Below are 8,755 nucleotides of genomic sequence, written 5' to 3'. Positions count from 1 at the left end.
TTTCGTTTCAGTTGATGGAGATAATTATTGATAATTTTAACAAAGACCAGGTTTTATTTGAATTTTTCCACCTTGATTTGATTTTAAAACACTTGTTTGTCCAAGTACACGGGTAATTATTTTAACACAAACAATGAACAACCACATAAATAAATAGATTTAAATTAATATGGATGAAGGAATGATATCCCCTAGATACACAATACATAACCAAAGAAAGCAAAACCTGGAGGTGCACGGAAGACGACCAGGGTGAAGCTTTCGCACCACGCTTAGGTTCAGGTTCTGGGTGGCAGGATCAGGACACCTCAACTCTGGACTTTATGCGAACCCCAACATCAGGTCCGTCACCCCTCAGAGAAGACCGCTGGGAGTGCGTCACTTAGGTGGAGGTGGTGGGTGTATTTTTTGACAACGAAACCCATCTCGCATGGGCTCCCAACAAATCCCCCGCCAGCTGCAGCCTCCACCAGGAGAGGTCTGCCGGCACAGACTAGCACCCCTCAGGAGACCTGCATGGAAGCCAGAGGGAGCGGCGCACTATTATCAAGGGATACAATAGGCTGTTTATGAGCCACAAACGGAGCACACTTGGGGTTTGCAGCCATTTTCGTTATGCGCTCTCACGGCTGTTTGCATCTAACAAATCATGGAACATTCTCTTGGGCTGTTTTCTCATTGCAACTGATGAAGTGTCCATCACTGGTGTGTATCACTGTGGATTTATCACACAGAAGATGCTCGTGTTTGCCATTGTGGCAAGTCTAATCTGTCTCCAACAATCCCAGGTCAGCAGACTGGTGTCTAAATGGTAGGAACACTTAGGTAGGAATTGGCACGATATTAAAATTCTGGCCGATACCGATATCCGATATTAAGAGTTCTGATATCGCCGATAACCGATATTACCGATGTCGATATTCAATTTTTGTTCACACTGAAACATGAGTATAAGTAAGCACTGTGAGAACGTAAAAACTATTCAGAAGAAATTAATACAAAATTAGACCACATAGTCTTCTTTGTTATGTAACAAAAGTAAAACATATTTAAACATATTTAATGTTCAAGTCCAGGACCATTTAAGTAAAAGCATCTGTGAAATAGCAGCGATACCAAATGTAGAGACGAAGGCACTGATGTTAGACAATCATCGGGTTTTCACATCGACTAAATTTGTTCATTGGACCGATACCCATATATGGGAAAAAGCACTAATATCGGCCGATACCAATGTAGTTGCCGATAGATCGTGCATCCCTAGTAGGAATGGTTTAGTTTTTCAGGATAAACCTCAGTAGGTGGATCCCAAGAAGTATAGATGTCTCTTAAAGCGAGATTTGTGCAGTTTTACTTTTTCATCAACCTTCAGTGTGTAGGTTCAGATAAACAATAAATCATTTCAGAGCCAGTCTGCCGGTGTTTAATTTTTAACCGACTAACTTGCTCTGGAGACTTTTTCATGTTCGCACGTCCAGACTGAGTCGTCAAGATCACATGAAGAGCATATGGGGAGTCTGAATCGTACCCCCGCCTTTTCTTTTTTTGCTTCCTTTTTGAATAATGTGACAGGTCTGATTGTCAGATACGGTGGCTGCTGATGTGTGTGACAGTCCGTCATTATAGTAGCTCTCGCTGAATGAGTGATGTGTGTGTGTGTGTGTGTGTGTGTGTGTAGTCCTTTCTCTGTCATTCATAATAGATTCATTTAGTAGCTTAGATCTTGTCAGCTTCAGGCTCAGTCCTTTATGTCAGTCAGTCAGTGCGAGTGTGTGTGTGTGTGCGCTCATGAATGCATTCACAGACATCGATTCTGCTGAATAAACCTGACTGAAGTCTCTTCTCACACAAAGGTACAATTCTTATTTCTCCGCTCCGGCGTCTGCAGTGTTGTAATCAAAGAGTGTTACTGCTAACTGAGACGCTAATGGAAGCACATGACTCCAGCTGTGGCAGAACAATTGCACTCTAATAGTGGAATTCAACACCAAATATTGAGGTTTCAGAGAACAGGGTTATTTATTGTTGGTGCTAGGAAACATAGTGGCTCCAGATTTATAAAGCTGCTTTGTTCAACTGTTTAAAAGCAGATATAGAGGTAACAGTTTCATTATAGTAGCAATGATCTGTGCTGCCTTTGTTATCTTGTATTTCTGCAGACACACATTCTGAATCTGGAAGTCTTTTGCTGGTTGACAGACCTACAAATTCCCCATGGGGAAAATGGACTTTATGAATCTATTAACACATTTGGGCGCTTGACACCAGCAGACAGAAGACATGACTGACTATACATAATTAAAAGTGGTACATAATTAAAACAGTAAAACATTTAAAACAAATCAATAAATAAACGTTCAAAGTGAGTCAGTATGCGGTTTCATACCGCGGCACAACCTCTGCTTATTTTAGGCTACCGTTTTTCAAATTCCATCTGATACAAGCTCAAAGGAGTCCTTAAACCAGATTCAGTTTACACCGCTGAACTCTCTATAATCTTTTTGACCAGTGATTTTCCGCGCAGCCTGAATTATATGCATTAACTTTGATTTTAAAGCACACACAGACAGGCTTCCACACCATGTAATCATTCCTTACCTGATAACACTCTCGAGGTCTGAGGGAAATCTGAGGGGAAGATTGATAATAGAACTGAAATACAGAAATTGGAGAGTAGCTGTCATACGTTGGAGGTGGCGGCTCTGTCGTATTCTCTTTGCATTTGAACATTTTTACTGTAATTACTTTGGAATCACGGTAATAAGGTACTGGCTGTGTCAAAACAAAAGGTCAAAGAATACGGAAGGCTGCAGGCTGATTAACAAGCTGCTCTGGTCCTCCAGCTTTCTATACAGAGTTTTAACAGTTAATCAAGGACAGTTGCGTTGAGTCATTCGTCCTTAATTAGTTTTTTCACAGCACAAATACAGCCGTTGAGCTGGCTGGGGTGCTGAGAAATAACCTATGCACACGTTTATCTGTCTCCATTGGCTAAATTCAGAGGCTGCTGGAGGCTTCCTTAATTCTGATGAAACTATTTAGTTGTGAAATGACTGGCTGATTAATTGAGTTGTGATTTATCAGGCAAAAATACTAATTTGCTGGTTGCAGCTACTCAGATGTGTAGATAAGACTCCATGCTGGTGTTTTTTTTTTTTGTATCATAATAATGTCATTCTCTACAGGAAATGATTGAATTGAAAACTAATCAACATAATAATACATAATGAAAATCATCAGTAAATCTAAATGGATGCATCTATATTTATCAAATGATTGTATGTTAAAATAAACAGAGGCAATAGAAGGCTCTCAGTGCATGAAATGAGGTTAAACTATTCAACTGCAGCAACTGCCAGCCAGACAATAATGCAGATTCAAAAGCGTCACCATGGGTTCAACTGAACCAGCAGCCTTTTTTTTTCCCCCCTTTTAATATTTGATACTTATTCAGCTATTTTTGCCAGCAGTGATGCAAACAGGAGCAGACAGTCCCCTAAAAAGTCAAGCCCTACATTATTCAATTTAATAATCCTGCGTGTTATCTGAACAGTTAGCTCACTCAGCAGTGCAGAACCTTTTCACTGAGGGTGAAATCAGCTCTCTCTGTGTTTATGCTGTCCAAGGCAGCTTAATTGGTGTAAGCGTAGGCAGGGTGAGACACACACACACACACACACACACACACACACACACACACACACACACACACACACACACATGGCTGTGTGCACGTCTTGTATATATGCAGGAAACACACCATCTGTGCAGTACATCGGTGCACGTATACACACACTTCTTTCCTCCCTTGGCCTCCCGTCTCTCCTCTCTCCTCTTGTCCACTACACCTCTTGTTTTTTGTCTCTCTCTTTTTTCATTCCCCTCTTCATCTTCATGGGGAGACGTTTTCTTCATCATCTTCCTCCTGCTCTTTCCTTCCCCTCTTTGTCCTCTGCTGCTGGATCTCCTTTCTGCTCTTTGTCCTCTGTGCACTCTCCTCCTCTCTCGTCTTACCTCTCCCTCCCCTGAGGTTGAGGGGTGAGTTGAAATGATTGGGGTGTTGTGGACAAAAAGAGCAGCAGCAGCTACATCAGGTGTAAATGGTTTCTGTCTTTACTACTTTAACAGCTGACTGCTCTTTTGGCTCCTGCGAAAAACAAAGTTTCTTTGAAAAGTTTCTGGACAGATTTTCTCCTTTTTTTTTGTAATGTTACAGTTTTAGTTCATAGATTAATTAAAGAAATGTACATTTTTAAATAAATCACAACATGCTAGCTTTACAAATGAACACAGTTTGACTCCCACACTGTTGATCATGATGCTGAATTTTATGTAAATGAAACACTTTCTTCTTAAAGCTTAAATTTATTGGATGTGATCTCATCTGTTCTGTTGGTGTAACTTTTTTTTTTGTAAACATTCATATTGAATAAATCAAAAGTGGATGAGACAGACAGGTAGCAAAGTATCAAAGCACATAGGGAAAAAAACACAATCACATAATGTTCATTATATTTCACTCCCTCAGTTTTAGAAGTCTCCCATGTGACTCTGACAGCAGGTACGGGAAGCATCAGCAGACTTTTTCTGGGACTACTATAAAAAAAAGCAAACAGAACTAAGAGATTTAAAATTTAATCTCCTTATTTAATCGTCAGAATTTTACTCCCTAACTGAGTGGGTGTGCGAGTGAGTGTTCATGGATTTAAATGAAGATGGGAGTCTTCATTTAAAGTCTAGCTTCAGGGGATCTTTTTTGTTTCTTTCTCCAACCTGTCAGCTACTTGTTGCCATGGTAGCGTTATGTCAGAAGAGCAACTTGGTGTGTGCGTGTGTTTGTTTTGTGTGTTGTGATGCTGACAGGTGAACCGACACTCCCCTGACAATACCTCCAACACACACGACACACAATACATGCACACACATAAAATACAAACACACACGCACACACACACACACACACACACACACACCGGCAGCCATGCACATTTAAGGCACTTTAAAATGAAATGCTCGTCAACATGGAAATGTGGAACTGATAAGATCAATCATACACATAAGCCATGACATGCATGTCTGCGCATTTTGAAGTATTGCAGTAAGAAGGTTAATGGAGACAGCAAATTTAAAAAAACAACTTTTTGTACATCTTTGCGCTCTCTCGAGGAGGCTTTTGACTGTTTCACACAAGAGTTAAAGCACTTTATAGGAGATTAAAGCACCTATTCCAAATGAGTTCTGATGGATCAAACATTTAACTAACATGATGATAAGCTGTTTCTGCTTCTGTCATTATCTTTGTCTCCAGACAGCATGAAACATGGCCAACGCCAGCTTACATGAATGAATAATTACTGCTTTTCTGTTCCCAAAGACTGCTCTACATTTTTCTCTCGTCGACGGATAAAGTTTGTTTCTTGTTCAACAAAGTTTTTTAGTGGTTAGCAAACAACTGGTTTTGTTTCCATGTTTTTCTGCTCTGTGTATTACAGCCACAGATTACTTTCTTTCCTCCAAAGCAGTTAATAGAAACAAGCCTGATTCAAAATCATTTGCAACATTCAAACTTGCTTGACAACTATATGGAAATATGTCTTTTGTGATTCAATGCAGAACTAAGTTTTAGGTTCTAAGACAACATCAAACTGACGATAATTCTGCTTTGATCTTCAGTTGTTGTCAGCAGCAGATACTGTGGAAACTTAGCCGTGGAACTGATGCTTTGTAATGTTCGACACTACAAAGACTAACTGAGCAAACACTGGTATGGTTTTTGATTATTTTGGGAAACCAACCCTTTAATTGATTGAATTACACAAAAGCTCCCTTAGAAGAATATTTAAACATTGCTTCTGCTGAAGATTGATTGCACTTTAATATAGCCTTGGAGCTGGGACTACTCGATTATATTATAAAGATTATAAAGCACATATCTTGATTGTTTAATGTCTATGATAAACTGAAATGTAAAATGCTAAACGGCTGCATTCATATACTGTGGGGCCTAGTATCCAGAGCACTTTAGAATTCGCCCGTCATTCACCCATTAGCACCACACCGATGGCTGCGATCCAATCCATGAGCTGACACTATTCACAGCCAATAAATGTGTTCTCTTTGGCTGACTTTAACACACTGATAGTGACCGGAGGCTGCAGGAAACGTGGTGATGGCACTATGTAAACTCTAGTTTGTGACAGTCTGTGAAAACACATTACTTCAGATACAGAAAAAACAGAATTTGTCCATTTGCTGTTTGACTCCTGTTAGCGTCGTGCTGCTTAACATTTCAGCTGGAGGCTGCTGTGTCTCCTTCTGTCTGTGTTGTGTGCATGTTACACTGAACCATCGTAGGTCTCATGTAATCCTAGACTAGATGCACGATAGTTTTGTGGTGCATCTGTCGGCTGTTTGGGTTTCAAAGTGTCCATGACTCTCAGCATTCTTTCAGGTCTTATATGTGCACTTTTTGGATCTCAAACTACAGCTTATGACAGTTTAGGTGTTGACATTTGAATTAATCCTCTTTAAGGGTTACATTTTTATCATGCTACACTATTATACTTCTATCATTTTAACATCACATTCACAAACAGCACAATAGATGTCATTCTAACTGTGTCCAGAAGCCACAGAATTAGTGGAGGAAATCACACAACTGCTTTTTGTACACAATGCGAATATAAACAGTAAACTACTTTGTGTCTTCACAACTCTGCTTCAACTGTAGGTGCTGAATGATCCAATGAAACTGAGTTAGTTGAACTTGAGTTAAACAAGGTTTCTCTCTCTCACACACACACACACACACACACACAAGCAGACACAAACAAGCAGGAATGTAAAGCCAATACCTGTTAAGTCATGTGTGACCAGTTACAGTTAAACCATCTGCTCTGACCTCATTAGACTCATTGTCTTTACTGTATATGGTAAAACTTGCACACACACACACACACACGTGGACATGCTAATAACAACATGTTGAACAAAAAGCATGCAGTCTCTTTATCCAACCATGACCTTACATTTAGTCTGTATGGTTGTTAGTGATAAAGTGGATGCAAGGAGTTAAATTCCAAATGTCAATATCCTTCATTTGGAAATGTGGCATTAAGTTGAACAGAATGCCAGAATAATCCCTGACATCAAAGTAAAGCTCAGTTGCACACAGCCTAATTTAATTGCAATGCTGTAACTCACAAAATCTGTTTTTATTATTAGTGAGCACTGAACATGAGGATTTCTTCATTTTCCACTGAAATTAAACTAAACACATATTTAGTTTAGCTTGACATGCATGTTTTATTTTTTCAGAAAATATATTCTTTTTCAGTTTCCAGTGTTCTTTTCTGTAAGTTTTTCTCCAAAATATAACTCGGAATAACAAATGTAGTTAAGTGGGCCTGCCCTGAATATGCACGGAGGAGCTGAATGAATGTTGTGGATGTGAACTCACAGGAAATTAACACATTCATTCATGCAGAGACAAGGACTGTTCATGCATGCACTGGAGTGGATCCAGCAATTCAGTATATTCACACGTAACTCGCACCTGTGAATGAATATTTTAAACTCAGATTCACACAGTGCGTGAATGGGAAGGTACTGGATGTATGAATCCAAAAATAAATAAATAACAAAAGGGAGCACATGCATTCAAAGCAGTGATCATGCAAGAGATGTAAATGTAGTTTCTTGTGACATGCAATCATAAATAAATTCAGAGACATATGCACGCACACACACACCGAGCCCTTAACTTTAAACATGAATTATAAATTCTGCCATGTGCTCATAAATAAGCAAATCAGTGACGCAGATATTTTGAATTTGTGATAGATAACAGAACATTCATGCTAAATGAGTGTCTTGTGAGCCCTCACAAAGGAGAATGCTGCTTTTGCTTTTCCTTCTATGCTTCATTGATTGGATATTTTTTGTGTTGCATGTTTGGCAACAAATTGTGTTTGTCCTGCTGCTGTTCATCTTCTTCTACATTATTCATGCGAAAAGCTGCACTGGTAAAAAAAAAACAAAACACACACACTCACACACACCCACACACACACACACACACACACACACACACACACACACACCACATCAATATGTTTAAGCGGACTTCATGCTGCGCACTCTAAAAAACAATTCGCAACCATATCCACACACATACAGGACATCAATACACGTACACACAGAACACAAAAATGGTGCATAAACAATACACACACACACACACACACACACACACACCCTCAACGAACATGTACTACAAGCATAAAGTGTGACCTGAGGCCACCCAGTCATGTTTGACCTACAGTTTGACCATCTGGCCTTGTTTTAGTTGGACTTGTTTAACTGATGTCACCCTGATTGTGTAGAACAAAATACACGTCTATTTGTATTTTACAGATACATTAAAGGTCCTATATGAACGTGCTGACATCCATAAATCATAGGCACATTAAAGCCTTAGAAAACTGTTGCAGTTTTATTGTCAGTTATTATTCGACAGTTATTATAGAATCAATTCTTTAACTGATTGTCGGCCTGATAACAATGAATAATTGATTAATCGTTTCCATGTGTTTATGAAACAGTTTTTAACTCCTGAAATTTAAAGTCTGCCACAAAATGGCTGAGTTACATTAAGAATTTGAAAAACAGATTAAAGCAAACACCATGTTACACAGAACCCACATTAAATAATGTTTTCAGTCCCTTCACGTGGTTTAATATCAAAATAATCCTC

General features: G+C 39.2%; 1 protein-coding gene across 1 annotated transcript in view; it reads left to right on the top strand.

Moving 5' to 3' along the window:
• The window catches only part of ptprz1b (protein tyrosine phosphatase receptor type Z1b), a 47,144-nt gene that overhangs the window by 11,016 nt on the left and 27,373 nt on the right, over nt 1-8,755 (top strand). The window lies entirely within an intron of this gene.

The sequence above is a fragment of the Stegastes partitus genome, unplaced genomic scaffold (assembly GCF_000690725.1).
Source record: "Stegastes partitus isolate 25-593 unplaced genomic scaffold, Stegastes_partitus-1.0.2 Scaffold1234, whole genome shotgun sequence".
Lineage (NCBI taxonomy): Eukaryota > Metazoa > Chordata > Actinopteri > Pomacentridae > Stegastes > Stegastes partitus.
Note: the sequence above shows the minus strand (reverse complement) of the source record. Positions and strands in the feature narration are given on the sequence as shown.